Source organism: Oryctolagus cuniculus, chromosome 12 (genome assembly GCF_964237555.1).
Source record: "Oryctolagus cuniculus chromosome 12, mOryCun1.1, whole genome shotgun sequence".
Lineage (NCBI taxonomy): Eukaryota > Metazoa > Chordata > Mammalia > Lagomorpha > Leporidae > Oryctolagus > Oryctolagus cuniculus.
Genome location: NC_091443.1, coordinates 60,045,833 through 60,070,212, shown reverse-complemented (window position 1 = coordinate 60,070,212; position 24,380 = coordinate 60,045,833). Strand labels below are relative to the sequence as shown.

Here is a 24,380-nt window from a genome sequence, read left to right as displayed (position 1 = left end):
AGCTGAAGGTCTTCTTTGATTATCCAACTTGTGTGCTGTGGTGCTGAATGACATTAGTTACAGTGTCATGGGTCCAGGACAAGGCTCTGCTCTTATTTATGGCAGTGGTGGCTGCTGATCTGCTGTCCTCACAGATCTACAAAGGGCAAGGAGTGGAGCGGCGGTGGGGAGGGAAAAGTGATAGATTCACATTCCTAAATCGGCCATTTTGATGTAAGGACATTAGTAGCAAACTAAGGTGTATCGATCTGGCCTGTGGTGTCAGGATTAGCTGGTAGAGCCAGCGAGGTTGCCTGCCGTGGTGGTGGTTATTCTTGCCTTGCAGCTATGGCCATTTCAAAGGTCAGGGCCCTGCACTGACTCGGCTCAGAGGAATTAGACAGAACATGCGGTCTCTGGGCTGATTACTTAACCAAAGACAAAATAATGAGTCCTAAGCAAATACTGACTAATTGAAAGGGCTGTAAATCCATTACATATTGGTCAGGGATAATCAGGAGTATTTAATCACTTTTATCTATTCAAGAGCACTGGAGCTGCAACAGCAAAGCCCTGAACCTTGCCATGTGCTTATTATTCTCATCATTATCAAAATTACTTCACAGCTGTTCTTTGCTACATCACCTCAGCTGGAGATTTACTAACCTGTAAAATGTTTTTAATTTGGAAGTCGAGGGAGTGTGAGGGGAGGGGTTTCTCATTTTTAACCCGAGGTTTGTTTGGTTAGAGTAGCAACTCAGAAAGGCAGGGCAGCTGCAGATGGCAGGCGGGCAAGTACCTTCTCCCCACCAGTTCACCTGTTTGGTGTCCTCTCTCTCTCTCTCTCCCTTCTTGCTTGGCCTTCCTGGTCAAAAATACAGACTTCAGCAGCAGCTTCCCAAGACAACATCTGTGTGTGGTTTCAACCTCTCTATCATAAAAGCCAGTGTCATAAAACAGCAGAACCTTAGAGAGTGCCGCTGCTCTGCTTTACAAATGAGGAAACTGAGACCCAGAGAAGGAAGCCACCAGCTCAAGGTCAAGCTGGGGGCAAGACTCAAACCTTCCAAGTCATCAACTCTGCTTTTTTCACCACAATATGGCTTTGCTAAAATCATTATCACCATTAACTGTTACATAGAAATCTAACAACCTCTGCCATCAATATACTCAGAGTCGAGGGGGAGGTATGGGGAAGCCAAAGGCTGTTTTCCTTTACTTGTGTGTAAAGCTTCCTGCTCCCCTGGCCTTTCTGCATAGAGGGAAGACTCTATTTGAATGTCCTGTGAACTGTCAGGAGCTCTTGCTGGATCTCTTGCCTAGGCCAGCGGATGCCCTATATCCCACCCACCTCCCTGTGCAGCACAATGCCCATCATGTGCCATTGCCATGGCTGAAAATTGTGGGTGGCCAAAGGTTCTTGGGTACTTGTTGTGGCTCTACTGCACTACAGACCAACTGTAAGAGTTGATCCCAACACCAGAAGTGCTTTCATCTTGTAAAATGTATGCAAGGCTTTGTGCAAAATTCTCTGTGTAACTAAAAATTTTAATGAATGCCTGCCCTTGTGGTGGGGAGAGAGCCTGGGCTGAGGGAGTCAGGAAACTTGCATTTCAAGTTTAGTTTTCCTCTCTACTGGATGAACCTCAGTTAAGTCCATTAAGTTCTCTGGACCTTCCTTTCCCCATTTTTCAAATGACAGGGACCCATTGCATGATCTGTATGTTTTTTTTCCCACACTCCTGTGTTTTGGTTCTGCTCAGCAATGTTCAGGCAGAGCAATGCTGTCTTCCAGCCTTGTGGTCATCCTTTCCTCTTCTTCCCCTTTCTTTTTACTTCTCACTAAGTGCTTTGTTTTTCTCCTCCCATGACCTTCTTTCACAACGTGCCCCTTTCATTGCTTTCTCCCACTGGCTTTGTCTCCCATCTTTCCCTCTGCTCCCCTCCCTGCCTTGTCTTCACCTCCCTTGTATCCTAAGGAAATTCTCTATGCTTTCTGTTTTGAAAAAGTTTCCCCTCTTCATCCATACTTTACCTCCACTGCAGAGCAGAGGTTCAGTAACTTTGATGAGGATGGTCCTGTAAAACTTTTACTTTCCAATCTTTAATGAGCTGCAAGATTTACTCAGCTGTAATTCTGAGCTCAGAAACCAAGAATAGAGACCCCTAACTAGCGACATGTTAATTTAGACTTCTTTTCTTACATGCACTAACAGGCATGAGGAAATCCTTGGAACTAGAGATACCCCAGTATATTTTTCTGTCATTTAATTAATTTCAACTTTCAAAGTGAAATGTTGGCTCTAGCTCACTGAAAATAGATGTAGTCTAAATTATTATTTCATGTAAATTTCTTTGCAAGTGCGTGATTCAACATGCATTCCTCCATTATTAGTCTCTTTAACATTATTTCAAACCTGTTCCCTTTTGTGCGGTATGACCTGTTCTTGTATTACAATAATCCCTGATGTACCCTTTTTTCTTTCTTTTTTTTTTTTAAAAAAGAAGCTAATTGAATTATCTCATTATTTTAATTTGTTAGGCAAATGTATTTTGCATCTCAGGATGTGTTCTTAAGGAAGGGGACTGCTGAGGCTTTGCCCCCTGAATGGGCCATTGGCCCATTTTGACATTCATGCATTCATTAACTAGCAGAACATAAAAGAGCTCTGGTTGTATTTTTTTTTTCCAAACACCCAACCAGCATGGAGCAACTTTTTCCAATAAGCCACAGGGGTCTCTCTACATATGTTCTCAACTGCAAGCTATTGTCACCTATTCTGAATACCTCAAAAGGCCCAAAGGGGGGAAAAAACCCACCTCAACAAAGGCCAACTGTAGCAATTGTTAAGTCTTAGTCTCAATATGACAAAAATCATTAACCTTCAGTTTCTTGGAAGAACAAGTTCCACTAGAACTGTAACAGTTAAAACATCTCTCAAATTCCTGTGCACTACCAACTTTAGGTGGAAAGATAACAAACTTGTAGCTAATTGATTATATGGAAGAAAATATTTTAACTAAATCCAATGTGGCATTTAAAGAACCAAGCTGTTGATAAATTGAAGAGTTTCCTATTTAGAGTTAAGCACTTTTCATTTGCTTAGTCTGAGGCAAAATAATTTATAGTTTCAAACTTCAAACTACCTACTTCTAAAATTTCCTTTAAGAATTCTCTAAGACACAATAATTTTAAGAAAATAAATCTGTTTTTTTTTTTTTTTTAAAGAAATCCAGCTAGCAAAAACATTGCATATACCAGTAGCTCCTTGTTTTGGTTGATAATTCTGCCTGGCTTTGTAGGCTAAGAAATCTAGTGAAGGCTGAAGAGTCTGTTGTAAATGTATGTGTTTTTCTTGGAGAGTACCCAATGGTGAAACACAACAAAACAACAACAACAAAAAACTTGGGGAAATCCTTGGGAAGTATATTCTTTTTGTTAACACATGGAGATTATGATATCATAAAAATAAGCCTACCATTTCAACTGTTTTTATTTGACTTCAAAGATAGTTAGAGAAAGAAACAGCAAGAAATAATAGCCCAGACTGGTGGTTTATTCATAACCAAGAAAAACTCCACGCCAAGAAGCCCTTAGAGCACTCAATTAGGCTCTCAGGCACCTCCACTTGCCACCTTCAAGAGCTTCCCTCGTTGTGCTGGAAAGAATATGTTTGATTGTGGTACAAAAACAGGAAGTATTCATACACAAAGACACTGCTTGCTCCTACCAGTTTCTTACGAAAGACCTTATTTGAAAACATAAGGATAAAGCTCACACTTAGCAGTTATGGAACTTCTTTAAGATATGTATACATGGCGAGAAGCAAATTTTACTTAACAGTGATATAATATCATGCATCTTTCTTGAAATTGCAAATTCTAAAATCTCTGCTCTTTGTGCATGGCAAGATGCTTTGAACCCTCCCTATAATTCTGGGTTAGGGGATAGGGATGAAGCCAGTCTCTCAGGTATTTACTCATTCACTGCTTACTTATAAGAATTTGTTTTATAGGATTGTATGAAGGTATGAGTTTGGTCACAAAAATATTTTTTAGAGTCTGTCATTCTGCAGAGACAGTGCAGCCAATTTGTGAATAAATACAGTTCCAGGTTATAATACAGAAACATGGCTATCTTCTTCAGTGAGTTCATGAGGACTATATGACAGCAAACTTAGACATGTCAATTTGTTATTGTGATGTATACGAGGAGGAGGGAGGGGAGGTTAGGAGGGAATGAGACAGATTATTTTGCTTTTAACTAAGTCTTCATCTGTATACATGCAGATAACTTCTTTTCTTAATTGAAGCAGTAGTGTGTTGAGGTTAAGAGTGCAGGGCCTGAAATTTGCAACACTAGATTTTTTTTTATCTTGCACTTCATTTTCCATATCTATAGAATTGGGGATAAATGTTGACCCATCTAGCAGGGTTATTGTAGGAATTAAATGAAATACTATAAAAACACTCAGCCCTTGTGTGGCTCCTATAATAAATATATACTATAAAGTGACTGTAATTCTTATTTTAATCTAGCTGAAAGGCTAGGAAGAGGCTCTGACCAATGGACTTGGGCATCCAAAGTTACCCATCCATTCCTTGGACTATATGAGATGGGAAAACCAGATGTTGCCAAACAAGTCTCAAATATTCCTCAGTAGGAGAGAACATGGTCCAGACCCCACTTTCTTAAAGCCGTATAAACCTTTGATGACTGCAAATTGATGAGAGTCCTGGTGTCAATGGAAATCCATAGCATCTGGTTGAATCTTCTGGGATATGGAGGAGGTGGAGAATAAACTGTTTATGTACTAGCTTAGAGTGCTCAGCTGGGCCTACATTGCTAGGGATTGTGCCCTTTCACCATATGGGGTCCAGTATGTGACCAGAATCTAGAAGTGCCTACTTCCTCAGAGTGTTAAAGTCTAGGCTCTCTGTGAGACAGCATGGTATAATTTTGTAAAAAGGGGTTACTGAATGTGAAGTTAGAGGACTTGGATTTGAGATCTTTGATCTTGGGGACTTTATTCAACTTCTCTGAACCTACTTCTTGTCTTTAAAGTGAAAATAGTAAATAACTGCCCTATTTAGCTGGTTGGGTTGCTGTGTGGCCCCAATGATATAAACTAAAGTACTGCACAGATGTCAGCGATTGAAGTCTTTTGATTTGTGTGCTTGAGTTTCTAGTTGCCTGAGCCCTCTAGTATCTCATGAAATCACCAAATGTTAGAGATACGGTTCTGCCCACCTCATTCATCTCTACCCCAGTTTCTTCACTTCTCCATTTCTGCAAATGTATCCATGGAGATACTGTGATAATTTCTATCATTAGACATCCTTTAAAGGACCTTGAATGGTTAATCAAATCAGTATTTCATGGACATTAGTTACTCCTGCTTGGAAATTAGTGCCTTCATGATTCTGAGATTGGTCTACTTAATAATAATAGCTATGGACCGAATTAATACCAAATATGAAATTTTGGCCTTACTTATACAGTGAGAGATGGTCTTTCTCATATTCAGAGATGCAGATGTGCACTGAATATAAGTGGGGCTCATTGGCTGGGAAATACTTTTGAGGAAATGCATATGCAGAACACACAGCTGAAAAATACCAGCAGAAAGAGCTTCCTGCAAACATGCAGCACAATGAGGCCGCCCCAAGCCTTTGCATTGTTTTTCTGCTTGCCAGGAGAAAACATCTGTGAATTATTTGGATGGAACCTTCGACTAGAGATCGTCTGAATTGGTGTCATCTCTGTTTAATTTCAGGAAATGATGTCACAATGCATTAAATAACAATATCGTGTGATTTATTTTCTTGTGGACATGCTGTCCTAAGCATTCCTCTTCTCTTGCAATGTTTCCAATTAACTATAAGCTTGAATGTTCTTCCTATTTCATAATGATTTTGAGGGGGTGGGGGTGGGAGAGTGGGGTGGGAAGAGTGGTAATTTCAGAGGTTGTCAAGGTTCAGAGCTAATGGCACATCCATCATGTCCTTATTGGGACAGGAGGGTACTGAATGTCGCTATGATCACCAGTGGCAACGTACAACAGTATTGGTTGGTTTTAAAGAATGTCTAAAAAAGAAAGCCTGAATGTCCTAATGCTCATTGTCCAAAGAGCTACTATAATTTTAATAGCAACCTGCATACTGTAGCTTCAGCCTTTATCAAAGTTTCTATGCACTGCCTTCTTCAGGAAAGAATAGAGGACATAAGTCAATTCTGTGTGCCATCTGTCGTCGTTTTTACAATTTCTCAAATTAAAGAGACAGGCCAAAAATTTAATGTTGTGTTGAATCCTAGAAACTCCTCTAGAAGAAAGAAAATTGCAACTGAATTTACTTAGTCTCTCTTGAGGGGGCAAAAATCACATGCATCTCATGCTGTTGTGTCATAACCTTTTACTTGCAGTCCCAATTTGGTGTTTAGAATTGGATTATGTATGGGAAAGACTGATACATTGGGGATTCAGCAGGCTTTGTTCACATGGTTCTGAATGACATAGAGGTACAGTCACCAGTGTAGTGGTGGCACGATGGCTTTTCATGGGAGTGATGAGATGCACAGCTCCTCAGAGCAGAAACATTTGAAGACATGTCAAGACATTTCAAAGTACTTTGGGCAATCTCATTTAAACATCCATCTGAGGTAAACTAAGAAAATTTACTCCCAGAATATGAGCTAGTGACTGACAGACACATTTTAAAGTAGGTAATGATAGGCAGAGCAAAGAGAGATTTTTAAGGCAGTGAAACTATTCACTGTAATGGTGTATACATGGCATTTGATGTTTGTCTAAACCAATAGAAATTTACAGCACTAAGAAAGGATGCTAACGTAATCTCTGGACTCTGGGTGATAATGGTGTGTCAGTGTAGGTTCATTGACTGTAACAAATGTACCACTGTGGAGGGGTGTGAAAATAAGGGAGGGGTAGCAGGAGGGGAGGCCGTGCCAATTTGGAGGACAGGATGTAATTGGGAAATCTACGTACCTGCCTCTCAGCTTTTCTGTGAACCTAAAACTAACCTAAAAAATAAAGTCTATTTATAAAAATAAGTAATTGAGAAGATCAAATAATGAAGTGCTTATTAAATTACTATCAAAAAGAAACTAACGTAATTATTAGCTCAAAGTTTAGCACCCAGTTTCATAAAATATCACTTGGTGTATAATTGTTTAAAAATATGTTAAAGGATTCAAGGAGATGAGAATTGAGGACCCTTGAATAAAGGAAAATAGAAGGCATGTGCATATCTGAATATTCAGCTATTTAAAAACTCCAAGAATAGAGTGCCATTAAATGCTGTTTGGTGGAATCCCTGAATATTCATTCAGATCACAGGGAAAATTTCCATTTCTTCATTCCACATGACCATAGTTTGCAAGTATATTCTGTAGAGAAGTGGAATTACTGGCAGTTAGAGGCCAGGTTGCCTGGGTTATGAGAAAACTGACTGTCTCTCAGCTTTGCTGCAGGATAGGGTCATAAAGTGACCTCAGTGTTCAGGACTAATTCCAATTTTAGAGAGTGTTACTGCACGGATTTCAGAGGATGCCTGAAAGTGTCCTGCCTTCCCCTAACTGTAGTCTGTTTTTGCAATTTGGCACAGATTATGAAGTGTAAAGATGATATCCAGTCCCACTGCTCCTGGTAAGAAAAGTGACTTGGGTGGGAAGCACTAGGTTGTTTGAATGGAATTTGCCTCATTACATTTATGTGCTGTGTGCCACTTTCCAAATTGATTGGCAGCAGTTGTTTACAGTATGCAAAGTAATCACCAGTACCCTTTAAAGGTGTATTATCCTCTTAAAACATAATAGTAATACCATTTTCATGCTTTTACATTTGCTATTCATATTTTTAACTGCCAAGTTCCAAATCTGCCAAAACTAATTTAAGTTGTTTCTATCTAATAGTGGATAAGTTGTCAAGTCACAATATAATGGCAGATAATTTTTCTTAGACTATAGTTTTACTTCTTGATTATAATAGATAACATGAATATTTGCTGACTCTGACTTAGTTGTCCACAAAAAAATTATAACTGAAAAGATTGTTGTGAGATTCTAGGATGACAAGAAATGAAGACAGTATTATTATCCAGTTACTCAGAGCATTATAAAAAAATTAACCTGGGCCACTAATCAGCCCCTCCCAATTATCCCTCCAAATTCACTGATACCTGGTCTGCCTAACATAGCCAGATAATGAAGATTCACTTTTGCTAATAATCCCTATTCCTCATCTTGTTGCTGCTCTTCATTTAGATACCTCAGTAATCACATTATATTATTACCTTCCAGATTCTTTCACTTCTTGCATCATTCCCTTATGATCACAAATATCCTTGCATTAGTTTTGGCTCAAAAATATCTGGTGATTCCATAACTAATAATTTAGAAAGGGGTACTCCCATAACTGCAGCCATACTGCAATTGTAAAATGGCTTATTTCTTACCCCGATTGCATGGTGTGACCCCATCATAAGCTGACAATAAACAACTCCAGTGCACTGGGGGTGGTGCTACACTAGTCTTTTAAAAAGAAAACGGCTTTTATCAATAGCAGAGATGAATGCTGGGTCATTCCCTGTAGGTTGGTGACACATTGGAGCTCTCTCTAAAAGCAGCCTTATTTTTTTCCCCCATGGTGAAAAGTTATAGGTTCCATTTCACCATTTCAAGACACCTACAGGCAGCTCTTGAGTTGTTACACTTGTTTTAAACCCTGCCTCACAGTGAATTTTTGAAAAAGAGTGGTAAGAGGACATGGGAATATGGGATCATTATTCGTCAATTATGGGCTCAGTCTTTGCTTTAATTTCTGGGAAACCATAGTTTAGAACTGTGTGGCAAAAATCTCACTGATTCCTTGATGGCACTTCGATAAAGATCCCTTTTATAGTTTAATCCTGAAGCTTTTACATTCTCTGTTGAACTGCTTAAGTGATAATCGAATACTACCATGTGGAGAGGCATAATTTTTAATATGACCTTTGTTGCCACTCTGAGAATCCTTAAAAAAGAGTGAAAAATATTTTTTTCAGAGCAAATCTAAAGAAAAAAGTGATTTAATTCTCATTAGTATTTATATACATATGCTCTTTCATTAATGGCTACCCGAAATACTCCCATGCTTAGCTGAAAAATATTTAAAATCAGTGGAATAAAGGCAAGTGTGCTTAAATTCTCATGATCTATGGTTGGCCCTTTTGGAACAGATAATGGAAATATTTGTAATTCATAAAAAATGATCTTCCTATCTTTTGGTAGTGAAGATGATCTTAATTATTGGGTTCACAAAACTGAACAAACATTTCAGGGCGCAGTGAAGGAAATCTCTTCTGCTTAAAAGACTGCATGAGTGGCCTTCCAAATGTGAATGTAACATATATATTATTTGAAAAACTATGTGTGGATTTCAAAAAATCTTTGTACCAAAATAACCATCTTTAAGTTTCATTTTTCCCTGTACATCTTGAAGTGCCCACATATCCCAGAGGCAATGGAATTGGGACCAAATTGCAGCTGCTGGAGTGGGGTCTCCATCCCAGCTCAGCCTTTTGCTCCCCAGGTTATCTTGGGCAAGTCCTTTAATTTATTTGAACACCTGTCTTCTTAAGTCATAGTAAGAGTTTTTGAGAGTTAGCTTAGTATAGAAATAGCCTTTTAAAGAGGGCAAAATACTACACAAATATAAAATTATATCTATTAATGTTTTCATATCCATTGAGAATATTAATTTGTTCCATCTTAACTACATGAAACTTGAACTCAGATATAGGTGAAACATTCTTCAAAGAAATAATTTCTTTTGACCTGTCTAGAATGGGGATCACATCTTAAAGAGAGCATGACCTGTACAAAGAAAACTAAAAAAGACCATATGGGCTCTTCATACTGTGGAAATTTCAGTGATATTATAATTCAAGATAATTTTTGAATATTTGTACCCTCAAACTTAAGAGAAAGAACTGGGTAATGGCAAGTCTCACAATAAACTTACTTGTATTATTATAGCTTTGGAACAATCTTCTTGGGGATTTGGGCATCTTTGCTTTTTGTCCATTAACTCTTCAACCCAAGAATTAACTGTTCTGATGGACTGCCACTTTTCATCCTGGACAAATTGGCGGGAAGAGCAATTTTATATCTCTAAATCAGTGACCTTGGGGCCGGTGTTACAACACTGGCATCACATATGGGCTCCCCTTTGAGTCCTAACGACTCCACTTCCAGTCTAGCTCCCTGCTAATGTGCCTGGGAAGGCAACAGAAGATAGCCTAAATCCTTGGGTCCCTGAACACATGTGGGAGGCCCAGAAGAAGCTCTTGGCTTTGGCCTGGCCCAGCCTTAGCTGTTGCAACCATTTAGGGAGTGAACAACTGGATGGAAGATCTCTCTCTGTCTCTCCCTCTCTCTCTGTAACTCTGCCTTTTGGATAAATAAAATAAATCTTAAACAAACAAAATGGTGACCTCACAGGCCCACTCTAAGGACGGTGGAATCCTCTGCTAGACACAAAATTATCTCATTGTAGCAAGAGGCTATTGAATTTTTCCCCCCTGGTGATAGTTTCAGTCTGGATGTTAAATCAGTCTTCCTTTGATTCTACATTCAGAGATTTACAGATGTTACAGCTCTTTAGACTGAATCTGCTTTGCTGAAGCCCAGAGTACAAATGGGAAAATACTGAGGAAAGCTTGGAAAGGTATGTTGAGACCCTGAGTTTAGACACATTGGTGTCTAGGTGAGGGGACCTTTGTGGAAGTTGGGAATGGTGGCACAGAGTTTGAGAATTGGGACAAATCTTTGTAGAAATAATACTTGCAACCACTGGCATTAGGTAAAGGTTAGTAGAGCAGAGTACAGGGTGTGGGGGAGGGTAGAGTCTTTTTGAAGACTGCATTGAGAGGTAAGAAAGGAAAGTAATAAGCATAGATAAAGATAATAGACAGGGGTCAGCATTTTGGCATGGCCTGTTAGCCACTGCCTGTAAATGCTGGCATCCCATATCAGAGTGCTTGTTCCTGTCCAGCTCCCTGCTAACGTGACTGGGAAAGCAGTAGAAGATGACCCAAGTACCTGGGCTTGTGCCACCCATGGGGGGAGACCAGGATGTAGTTCCTGATTCCTGGCTTTGGCCTGGCTCAGTCCTGACATTGTGGCCACTTGGAAATTGAACCAGAGGGTGGAAGACCTCTTTCTCTCTCTCCCTCTCTCTTCTTCTCTCTCTGCATTTCAAATAAATCATTGTTTTAAAAAGACTTTAGACCACTGGGAGCATAATCAGATCATGTGACAAGAGAAGCAGTTTCAAAGCCAAGGAAGTAGATTCTGTAGAAAGATCAAGGACAATGCTAACTAAAAATAAGCCTTTGGATTTGGCACTTGAGGGTCATGGTCTATGAATTCTGCAAGCTGATTCGAAAGCAGGCAAAAATTGGGAGGGAACAAAGAAACAATAGAAGACAGTAGGGCGGGGTTTTTCAGCAAAAGTACCTCAGGTGAATCAGGTGCAGCAGAAGAGGGGAGGGATGCAGGGGAGAGTCAGAAGGAGTGCAGAGAAAGACAGAGGGTAATGTAAACATCAAGAAAAGGAAGCGTGAAGATGGAGGTCAGAGGCACAATTTGTAAAGATAAGAAAAAAGTGGAGGGAGCTCAGGAAAGAGCTTCTCTGACTGCATGATTATGAACTTTGGACAGTGTGATGGAGAATGAATGAGGAAGGCACAAATGTGCAGCCTTGGAGCAAAGACAGGCTGGAGTGTTCTGTCTCCATATCATTGCCTCCTTTCTCAGACAGTGCTCAGGAACCCATGAACAGACAGCAGGAAAGACCAAGCCTGGCATTGTCCATGAGGGGAAGAGGGACAATGCTAGAGAGTTCCTGAAATGGTGGACCAGGAGTAAGGATTTCAGTGAGATAGTCTTTCCTGGATTGTGACAAACAATTGTATAGTTCATCTGAGTAATAAGTTGACTAAGAAAAGTCAAGACATTTTCATAAAAGAAAAATTAGGGAGATACATGGTATGGCATTGGCTAATATAAAACACAGAATGCTAATGCTAATTTTGATAAAGAATCCACAAATCAACTCAGATATGTCAGCAAACTTACTAATTTTAAAGGCACCATTTTAAATCTTCCAAAGGGCAAAAATAATTCAGTAAATTGTTTTAAGGTAATGGAATCAATACTCTTTATCAAAATAAATCCTACAGTTAAGAGTTCTTTGAAATAGATGTGACTATTTTGCTTTCCTTTGTTTTCTGAAATCCTTTCAGACTACAAGAGCAAAGGAATTATAAAGAAAAGTAGTGATAGATTAAACTAAATAAAAATTAAAAATTAGGAGCTTTTGAGTGTCAAGAAAACATAATAAACAAAATGAAGGCAAACATTAAATTGGCGAACGTGCAATATTAGAGGCAAAGGGTTAGTGTTTTAATAAATGAAGCATTGTACATTAGGAAAAAAATAAAGTAGGTAAAACAGGCAAGATGAATAGGTCTGTTCAGAAAAGAAGAAACACAAATGGCCAATAGGCATTTTAAAAATGTCCAATGTTGGGATGGGTGTTATGGCACAGTTGCTTAAGCTCACCAGTGCTGATTGGTGTCCCAACTGCTTCATTCCTGATCCAGCTTCTTACGCATCCTGGGAGGCAGCAGGTGATGATAGCTCAAGTGCTTGGGTCCTTGCCACCCATGTGAGAGACCCAGATGGGATTCCTCACTTCTGACTTTGTCCTGGCTGAATCCTAGCTATTGCAGGCATTTACAAAGTAAACCAGCAGATGAAAGACCTGTCTCTCGCTCCCCCAACCCCCTCACTTTGCTTTTAAGTAGATGAAAAATAAATAATTAAACATAAAAATGAGTCTTTTAAAAAATGTTCAATGTCCTCATCAACCAAGTAATTTTTTTAAAAATTAACAACAAAATTGTTTGGGGGCTGGTATTGTGAAGTAGCAGGTTAAGTGGCCGCCTGCAGCTCCCACATCTCATATGGGTGCCTGTTTGCCTCCTGGCTGCTCAAATTCAAATCCAGCTGCCTGCTAATGGCCTGGGAAACTTGGGCTACTGCACCCACATGGGAGACCTGAATTAAGATTCTGGCTCCTAGCCTCAGCCTTGCGTAGCCCAGGCTGTGTGGCTGTTTGGGGAGTGTACCAGCAGATGGAAGATTTCTCATTCTCTGCCCCTGCCTTTTCCTCTTTGTAACTCTCAAATACATAAGTAAATCTTTCAAATATATAAATAAATCTTTTTTTAAAAGTTTGTTTGACAGAAATTATGAAAGAATTACAAAATTACGGTGTCCAGCACTATTTAGGGTGTAAGGAAATAGCTTTTTTTTTCACTTTTATTTAATAAAAATAAATTTCCAAAGTACAGCTTATGGATTACAATGGCTTTTTCCCCCCAATAACGTCCCTCCCACCCTCAACCCTCCCATCTCCTGCTCCCTCTCCCCTTCCATTCACATCAAGATTAATTTTCAATTCTCTTTATATACAGGAGATCAATTTAGTATATATTAAGTGAAGATTTCAACAGTTTGCACCCACACAGATACACAAAGTGTAAAATACTGTTTGAGTACTAGTTATAGCATTAATTCACATTGAACAACACATTAAGGACAGAGATCCTACATGAGGAGTAAGTGCACAGTGACTCCTGTTGTTGACTTAACAAATTGACACTCTTGTTTATGGCATTAGTAATCTCCCTAGGCTCTTGTCATAAGTTTCCAAGGCTATGGAAGCCTTTTGAGTTCGCCGACTTCAATCTTATTTACACGAGGTCATAGTCAAAGTGGAAGTTCTTTCCTCCCTTCAGAGAAAGGTACCTCCTTCTTTGATGGCCCATTCTTTCCACTGGGATCTCACTCACAGAGATTTTTCATTTAGGTTTGTTTAGTTGTTGTTGTTTTTTTTTTTTTGTTTTTTGTTTTTGTTTTTTTTTTTTTTTGCCAGAGTGTCTTGGCTTTCCATGCCTAAAATACTCTCATGGGATCTTCAGCCAGATCTCTGTAATTAACACACAATTATTCTTAGGTGTTGAAATTTAACTGAAAAGTGATTCTGTTAAATATAAGAGTGGGAATAAGAGAGGGAGGAGATGTGCAATTTGGGACAAGCTCAAGCTGACTTGCCCCAAATGGTAGAGTTAGAAACGTGCCTGGGGATTCCAATGCAATCCCATCAAGGAGGCATGTACCAATGCCATCTCACTAGTCCAAGTGATCAATTTCAATTCACAGTTGATCATAATGATAGGTCTAAGAGTCAAAGGGATCACATAAACAAGACTAGTGTCTGCTAATACTAATTGATAGAATAAAAAGGGAGAGAACGATCCAACATGGGAAGCGGGATACACAGCAGACTCATAGAATGGCAGATGTCCTAAACAGTACTCTAGCCTCAGAATCAGCCCTTAAGGAAATATCTACTTTAATAACAATAAAAATTAACATTGTCTTTCTGTAATTTAAACTGGATCCTTAATCCAGTAATCCAGTTTCTAGGAGTTTATCATCAACATATAAGGAACATACACAAAAATATGCACAATGATGTATACAGTTATTTATAACAATAAAAAATTGACAACCACCTATATTACCAACTAAAAGTAGACTATTGTGTAACAATTAAAATTATATTCTCAGAACATTTTGTCATATGGAAAATCTCTACATGTATAGTTAAATGAAATAGATAAGTCAGTATATATGCCATAACTCAATTTTATAAAAGAAATATAAATTGATATATGCATGGGACATATAAGCAGTTACCCTTGAGTAGTGAGATCTGGGTGACTTTACTTTTTATATTAGAAATCTTCTATACAATGTGTATAGATTTATAGTATGGAGCAATCTATACACATATATAGTATGAAACAATAAATTTTATGTTTGTGCTGGGAGAAATATGTTAATGTACTGGGAATTCTGAACTCTACTAAGGAGTTGCAAGTCCTGGTGCAGATTAAGAGGAAGATGAGAAAACCAAGGAAAAAGCACTCTAAGATTAGTGGTGTTGGAAGTGCGGTGTCTCTGCTGATGAATTTCCAGGGCTGGTGAAGCAGAGTTGGTTGATGTTGGAATTAAGAGAATCAAGGTATCAGAAGGATCTTAATCATATATATTACAGCATCCAAAATTTAGTGCAAATGATATGGAATAGAAGGTTCTAGCTCAGACAGAAGTCACTAGTGGGCATGACTTGGAGATTGACAGTCTTGACAGCAATGAGAGGGGAGGAATGATAGCAAAGACTGAGGACTTCATGAGAAAGGGGACTGGAAGTTCTTGTGTAGGGGATGAAAACAGGGAAGAAGGGAAGAAAGGGAACAAAGAACAAGATGGTCAGTTGTCTCTGATTCCAGATGGACTAATATTGGGCTGCAATAACAAAATGCTAGCTGACTTAAATGATAGAAATTTATTTTCTCACAGTTGTGGAGCCTGGAAATCCAAGGTCAGAAAGCCAATAGCATCAGTACCTGGTGAAGGTTTTCTCTTGGGCTTAGATGGCCACCTTGTATGACCTTTCCTTTTTGCTGATATGCAAGAGGAGACAAAATTTAAGTTCATCAATTTCATTGCATTAGATGGCCGCTCTTATGACCTCATTTAACCTTTGTTACTTCCTGAAAGCCTTGTCTCCAAATACAGATACTCCTAGACTTAAAATGGTGTTGTATCTTGATAAACTTATCCTAAATTGAAAATAGCCCAAATCAAAAGTGCATTTAAAAGCAGCTAACCTATGGAACGTTATGGCTTAACCACACAATACAGTATGTTTATTCTCCTAAGTATGTGGTGAACTAGGTGCTATGAGTCATTGTCACTGCAACTGTCCAGCAGCACAAGAGAGTGTCACTCTATGTATCACTTGTTTGGAACAAGTTTCCCAATTGAAGTGTGATTTCTAATGAATATATATTGCTTTGCCACCATCTTAAAGTTGAAAAATCCTGAGTAGAATCATTATTAAGTCAGGGACCATCTGTACAACCAAACTGGGGGTTAGAGCTTCAACACACATGAAATATTTCAGGACAAAAATAAGTTTCAAAAAGCCAATGGTATGGAATTATGTGAATGGGAAAGATCTAATTTTTTGTTTTTCTTTCCATAGTCTCACAGGTGAGGGTAAGGGCTATGGAGCAAGTTAGCTCAAGATGTGGTAAAACCAGAGACTAGAAAACCAAGAATGGTGCTGTTAGGATTGCAGGGCTGTGCTAGACTTGGGCAGTAATAAAGCTCTCTCAAATACTGTCAAAGATTAAAGGAGAGAAACCTGAGAGTCTCTATTACCCCTCAACTGCTTCACCAAAGCACTTCTGGAGAAGGAGGGAAGGGGAGCAGAGAAGGCATGAGCAGACTATTCAGTTGGCTAAAACAAATTGAGTTCTTATTTTGATCATGCGTGAGATTTGTTTGATCTAGCTGTTTCTTCTTAGAGTTCAGTTTTGCATATGCTTCAGCACCCAACCAGCTTGTGTATTTTCAGTATTTTTTTTCTCTCTCTCTCTTTCTTTTTCTTCTTCTGTTTGTAGACCCGGGGGCGGGGAGAAAGCATTGAGGGAACTTGGAGGTCGGCAGACGAGGCTCATTCCCTGGTTTGTCAGACTGTGCTCTTGACCCTTCCTCAAGACCTGTGATTAATACATGCTTTGTAGAAGAGACTTGGCAAGCCCTGCTCTCCACAGGACTTGATTCATAATTCACAGCAAGCAGGAGGAGCACGGTCTTTGTGGTGGCTTGTTTGCTCTCTGCTGCACAAAAAGCAATGCATTCTGACCTTCGCTGTTATCTAATCAGGAAGTAGACAGTCCTGGCGTGTAGTTGAGCCCTCATAGGGCTCTCTACAACTGTAAATTATGTTGGAGCTCCCCGGATCTGGGGCACGCCACACTTTACATTACTATTGTGTATCTTAAAATAAACAGCATAGCAAGCTGTTTATTTTGGTGTTACTATGTATGCAATTTTAAAACAGTGGTTACTTAAACAAATGTCTCTGTTCCCACAGCACTTGAAAGCCAGTGTTTGCTCCTGTGGTTTTGGATTTTGTCACTTCTGTTTGGATTATATCTGAAATCCACTCTGTGAGCAATTGGAATGAACCTGGCAGCACCTAAGACCAGGACCTGTGGGTGGGCCCTGTCATCACCACGTGCAGCTGTCTCTCCTTCTCCCCATGCACGTGCTATCCTCTACAGTATCATATGCATGTGCACAAACCAGATACTTTGCTGTCTCTTTGGGGCTCTAAATTTATTCCCATCAGTGACCTAGAGAGTTCTTTAAGTTCCTGGATACTGTGCAATTTAATTGAATAAGTAGTGTGGTGATGGTTCTATTACAAGACAATAAAATACTACTCCCCTATACTCATTTAAATTTATCATCTTCATATTGCAGATACAGTGCATTTTCTGGTGTCACCTAACCTGCTGTGCCACAGTGCTGGCCCCTAAAATAATTTTTTAAATTGATTTGGGAGCTGGCATTGTGGTGTAGTAGTGGGTGAAGCCAGAGCCTAGAATACAGCATCCATGTTGGTGCTAGTTCAGGTCTCAACTGCTCCATTTCTAATCCAACTTCCTGCTAATGTGCCTGGAAAAGCGGCAGAAGATTACCAAAATATCTGGGTCCCTGCACCTACATGGGAGACCTTAATGAAGCTCCTGGTTCTTGATTTTGGTCTGACCAGCCATAGCCATTGCAAGCATTTGAGAATAAACCATTATAAGGAAGATTCTCTCTCTCTCAGTAACTCTGACTTTCAGATAAAATAAATGAATCTTTAAAAAATTTGATTTGCTGAGGGCCTGCGCTGTGGCATAGTGAATAAAGCTGCCACTTTCAGTGCCAGCATCCCATATAGGTGCTGGTTTTAGTTCAGGCTACTCCACTTCCAAACCAGCTCTCTGCTATGGCCTGGGAAAGCAGTAGAAGAAGGCCCAGGTCCTTGAGCCTCTGCACCCAAGTGGGAGGCCTGGAAGAAGCTCCAGGCACCTGGCTTCAGATTGGCTCAGCTCTGGTCATTATGACCATTTGGAAGACTGTCTCTGTCTCTGTAACTCTGCCTTTCAAATAAAAAATAAACCTTTAAAAAAATTTGATTTGCTAAATAATGAATGGGTGAAAACCTACTTGGATCTTGGGTATTTCAAGCAAGCTAAATTCTAGTCATACAATTCATTGCCTTTAATATTCAGACTAGAAATTAGTCTACAAAAGTTTAATTTTTATTTGCCTAACTCAGTTGTGTAAATGAAATGAGAATTTTCTGCATATATAGTCATTATGTTTTATGCAAAAATCAACATATCTTTGAAAAAATTGGATTGTTAGATTGAAATTGCTGAGTATCATAAAGCTAAAATACTAATGAAATGAAGTGGGTTTTATGGGTTAGGTAGTCACATTTCTCCATCTTCTGAAGCATACATTTAAGGTATCATGCTATGAAGAAGTGAAAAATGAAAATATTCCTTAGATCATTTAGATACAGACCAGATACAGTATTTTTTGTATTATTCTCTGTAAGGATTACCATTAAAGATATTTTGAGTGTGTGGATTTTTTTTATTCCAAATATGACGAAAATACTCAGTGATCATAGGATGACTGAAAGCTTGGATCAGATTTCAATTTCGCTTGTAGTTGAATTGCCTTGGGCAAATTATTTAACTCTTCAACAGCCTCAGTTTCTTCCTTTGTCAAACAGGGATATTCATCTTGCTTCCTCTCAGGGTTGTAAGGATACATAAAGGAGATAATGCAGGGACAAAGCATGTACCCAGTTACCTACATTAAGTATAGAGAAGGTTGACTCCTAGTTATGCTGACTCTTTGAAGGAGAAGATATTTTTTTAATTTCCATAAAAACTTTGAAAGTGAAATGAGTTTGAAATGTTTAGTGATATTGACTCACCTATGTCCTCCTAGACATTGTAGAATCCTATTTCTACTAATAAAACTAATGATAAAATTCAAAAGAAGGATGTGAGACAGAAAGAAGAGAGAAAGGGCAGGTATTTGGCCTAGTGGTTAAGAGTATTCTTGGGATACCTGCAAGTACTAGATTTATTAAAGTACTGGGTTCAAGTCCCGGATTTGCTTCCAATTCCAACTTTCTGCTATTGTGCACCATGGGAAGCAGTAGGTGATGTTCCTGCCACCCATGTGGGAGATGTAGTTTGAGCTTATGATCTAGAAAGCCTAGTACAGCCCTGGCTATTTGCAAGCATTTGAGGAGTGAACCAGTTGATGTGAGCTCTGTGTGTGTGTGTGTGTGTGTGTGTATGTCTACCTTCAAATAAATAAAAATTTAAAAATAATAACTGGGGAATAATAGGAGAGTATAGAATATAACCACATAATCTCTATTCTTTTTCCTCAGAGCTAAGAGCATATCCCATCCTAAATTCCTTCTGGGGTATACTTACCTCTCTTCCTTTTTATTATTATTATTATTATTATTATTTTTGTAGTTTGAGATACAGAGAGCCAGAGACAGAGATAGATCTCCTTTATGTTTCCATCTGCGGTTCCTGGTTCACCATCACTAAATGCATGCAATGGCTGGGTAGGGCAGAGGGCAAGCTGGGAGCTGGGAATGCAATCCAGGTCTCTCATGGGGGTGGCAGAAACTCAATTACTTGAACCACCACAGCTGCCTCCCTGGGTCTGCACTGGCAGAAAACTGGAGTCAGGAGCCAGACATGGGAATTGAACCCAGACACTCCAGTGTGGCACATGGGCATCTTAACTGGTACCTTAACCTCTTGACTAAATGCTCACTCTGGTCATACTTACCTCTTCACATGCTTTAGTTAACGGCATTTTCTTTTTTGAGTCTGCTTATTGCTTTCCTAGTAGTGATACATAATCTGGCATGCTTTTTCCTTTGTTTATTCTTTCTCCCTACCTTCAGACACTCATCTCCTTTATCATGATCTCTGACTACCTGGTTTGACTTCCTTTCCATCCTTCCTCATTTCTTTAATCTCCTCTGTGTTGCTTGCATCTGGAGTTGTATTATTTTCAATTTGTTTGCCTCATTGGGAATGGTCAAAATTCTTATTATGGAGATAGTTATGGGGAATGTAATTTTTGCCCCCAATAAAATTAGATGGCATAGTGACAACTGTGTGTTTGTTAAAAAGCAGTTAGCACGAATTAGAAATACTTCACAGCAGATGTGTTTTGTGAAAGGATATGCTAAAAAATTAAACAGAGAATACTTTCCGGTTATAATTTTAGAAAAATATTGTGCAATGAAGCAAATTTACAATTCATTTAAATCAACCTTTTTATAGAGTGTGTGCCTTCATGATAAAATTTTGACAATTCTGCAATTTGTTTCAGTGTTTCGTTGAGGGGGTGGGAATCCATCTGCTAGTTATTTTGGGGGACACCATTACATCGATAAAATGATGCCTAAGTCGTACACAGACTTCATTTTAAATTAACATGTAGCTGTTTTAAGTGACTTAGTGAAAAGCAGAAGTTCCTATTATATGCATAGGAATATGAATTTTTCTTTTTGTCAAACACAGTCCGGGTGTACTTTACTCTCCAACAGCCTTGCAGACTTTTCTTATTCATACTTCATTGGCCCCTTTTAGAGATGCTGGAAGGACTTTTTTTTAAGTTGCTACCATTGATACAGTTGCTATTAATCACTGTCTGCCATGTTGTGACGCAGGTTTAATAACATCCCATTGAGTGGCTTTTGCAAGCTGGAGGCATACCAACAGCACTGGCCTTTGATATTCGACTCACACCAAGAAAAAGAAAATGTAGAGTTAAAAAAAACCTGCAAATAGAAAAAAGAACAAAAACTGGAGAAAACAGAGTGAAATCAAAAACAGATAGCTTTCTGTATGCGGCTTAGTTTGCCATGGGAGCAGGGAAGCTATAAATCTCAGCAGTGTTGTTTGAAAACTGAACATGAGGCTGCTAAATTTATCATTCATTCTTTGTTGTTTCAGGGAGGGTAAGAGCTCGCTGACTTGGCTAACTTTGCTTTCTGGTCTCCCTAATCAATACCATTTTCATTTTTCTGAAAATAAAATCAGAATTTGTCTTTTGCTAGATCAAAGAATACTGGGGGATTTTACCAATAGTTGGGAAAAGGGGGAATGAGGGGTTGGAGTTGAGTCATCTGGGTGTTGTGTGAGTGTGTGTAATTTCTTCCACTTCTCAAATGTGGAGATAGGGTGGTTTTCTTTCATTATTAAAGGAAAGACTATCTCATGCTGTATAGTCTTTTAGACATTTAAATCCATATGTAGAATTTAAAAAGTAGAGAGAAAGAAAGTTCACCACCATGAGTTAATCTGGAGCCTGATGAGGCTGCAAAATTTCCTTCTTTTGTTTGCACTAGTGTTCTATGTTGCACTGCACAGGGAGGAAAAGGTAGAGAGCAAGCTGGCTACAGATGTGACTAGCTATGAATATTCATGAGCACTATTGCTCCTCCTTTCCTATAGCATCCAGGCCTTTCTGATCTTTCTCTTGCACAGCTCCCAGCTGCTCCCCCTGCTACCCACCTCACATTTCCCCCACCTCAAATCTGCCCTCCCTGATCAGCCCTTGAACAAGACTACGGTTTATTTCAATAACAGCCTGGCATAATACAGTGTGATCAGTGGTCTTAGAAGTGTGTGTGTGTGTGTGTGTGTGTGTCCTCTCACACCAAAACAAAGTGGGGGGGGGATAAAAAATGTTATTATCCACAGTTTTATGAATCCAACTCTCCTTAATGTTCATTATTTAAACCAGCAGCAATTACAAGTTCAAAGGGGTTTGGAGGGCCAGCAACCCGCATAATCACTGCCAAATTAAGCGGGGCTCATTCGTCACAGGAGAGCACACCCTGAGCAGTGAATCGTGCCATGACAGGCTCTGATTTACATAAAGCAGAGATCCGTGCCCTCAGGGCTGCATGCAACTTCCTTCCAGTGGTCCTGTGACTCGTGGGTCTGCTTTTGGTGCCAGGAAGCTGATACTACCTCATATGTGGTATAGCATTCCACTCAATTTTGATAACAGTTCACTTTGGTGTATACTTGAGTCCATATCACACATTGGGCCATGATGTAAGTAAAATCCTCATTCTGGCAAAGAGAAGAATTTGTTTCCCTACGATTTCTGAATTGAGTACTTTTAGGGCTAAAAAGAATGAGAGTTTGAGTGCAGTTGTGTTTTCTTTTATGCCAAACTGTTCATGTCTGGAGTTAAAATCAGTGATGCTAGTAAGGAAACAAACACCTGAGACCTATGTGGCCCAAGATAGCGATCCAGTGAAGAGAGCCCCCTAAGCCCTTTTCTCTTTGGCATTTGGAGAACTTTTGAGTGTTTCCTACCAGCAGGTAGGAAGAATAATAAAAGTAAACTGTGCTGTGAAACTAAGCCTTGTGTTTCCAAACTTTACAGGGCTTCTGATGTGGATAGCCCAAGACACGTGCTTGAGAGCTGTCATCAGTCATTGAAATCTCCTGGGTGTAAATGATAAAAATTCCAGAACTGACATCAAATGGAAATACATTAGGTTCAGGATAATTGTGTACGACACCACAGCAATATGTGTAGATTTTTATCTCTAATTCTTAGATGTTCTCTCTTGTCCCTTAGGCAAACTCCATACTGTTTTGTCACTTGTTTTCCCTCTTTTGGAGAGAGCTCATCTTTCAGTTGTGGCTAAATCGTCTCAGTACGATGTCGTCATTTCCCACACAGTCATTATCTCTTCCTCTTTCCACAGATACAGTGCTACAACCACACTTAGGAGTTGAAGTGTTTGGGCTTTGAGAATTAGCTTGGCAATTTTGGAGATTACTTACACTTATATGAATTTTTTTTTTTTTTTGCTGACTTTGAAGTGCAGATAAAGGTCTTGTGGTTTTGTCTCTAGTAACTGGGTCTACACTGCACATAAATCAAAGCAGTGTGATTTAAAAAGTTCTTTGAAGTAGATCACAGTAGTTTTTGAAGCAATGTGACAAAATGGACCTGACAAACCTTCTCACGGGCTTCCTGGTCTTGTGCTGCATGTGACATGGGGCTGCCACCACTCTAAAGCCCCCAGGGATTTCACTTTGCCCATAAGTCTCTGGAAAATAGGTTTTCCTGGGTTCTTTCTTATATCCTTCACCCTAAAATTCTTCACTAAGTGGAGGTTTGGGTTATCAAAAGATACACAAATGTTGTCTCTACTGTTACAAGTACACTGTGTGGCAACATGTTTATATTGGAGTAAAAGAAGTAGGCCAGGAACCTTAGTCTCAGGTTTAGTTCAGCTAAGCAGCTTTGTGTTAGCCAAGTTAAGCAAGCATGCAACCAGTTTAACCTTTCTGATCTTTGTTTTTTTTTGTTTTTTTTTTGGGGGGGTGGGGGGAGATAGAGAACTCCAGCTCCCTGGTTCACTTCTTAAATACCAGCATCATCTGGGGCTAGGCCAGACCAAAGCCAGGAGCTAGGAACTCAGTCCAGGACTCCCAAGTAGGTGTCAGGGATGCAATTACTTGGGCCATCACTTGCTGCCTGCCGAGGTCTGCATTAGCAAAAAGATGGAGCCAGGACTCAAACCAAGTGACTCAGATATGGGATGTGGGCATTCTAAGTGATGTCTGAACCTCTAGGCTAAACACTTGCCCCGAGCTTCAGCTTTATCAGCTGTAAAATGGAGGTACTCATTTCTCTCTTGCCTAACCCATAAACGGTTACAAGAGTGATAGTTGTTATTTGTATTCCATTGCTCAAACTCTGAACTCATCAAGCTATTTGGGTTCACCCTAAAACTACCTTTACTTTTCTTTTCTGCTCATGTTTGCTCCTTTTCCCTCTCATCTCCTCAGGCCTGTCCTCCTATTCCCACTGAGCTTTGTGGTAAAGTGCAAATGGCATTCTGGGTAGAAGAAGCCTCCCGGAATCCATGAAATCTTCCAAATCCACTTTTCTCCCATCCCGGCTTCTAGTGTCCTAGCAAAGAAGAGTCAACTTTACTTATGTCCTTTTATCTGTTCCCTACTCTAGGTCCAGCCTGTCCTTTTTCTGTTTCAGTAACTCCATGCCTTTAAAACACAATGACTGTCAGATTTTTAGGGTCACTAATATTGAAATACTCACTTATAGAATGAAAAGAGTGGTGACAAATCTATGCACTGTAATGTAGGCTAGAAGTGCTGAAAAATGTTCATGGGAGAAAGATCATTCTAACTTTTCTTAGGTCCATTTGAAAAATGTGATCAGTAGTTTGCAATTCCAAATAAGATCTATAAGGAAATTACCTAAAGGCATTTTAATGCAAAATTTAATGTAATTGGATTTGTATATT

The 24,380-nt window shown here is 39.3% G+C and overlaps 1 protein-coding gene across 12 annotated transcripts in view; it reads left to right on the top strand.

The window, feature by feature from the left end:
* Positions 1 to 24,380, top strand: part of MEIS2 (Meis homeobox 2) — a 238,093-nt gene that overhangs the window by 70,001 nt on the left and 143,712 nt on the right. The window lies entirely within an intron of this gene.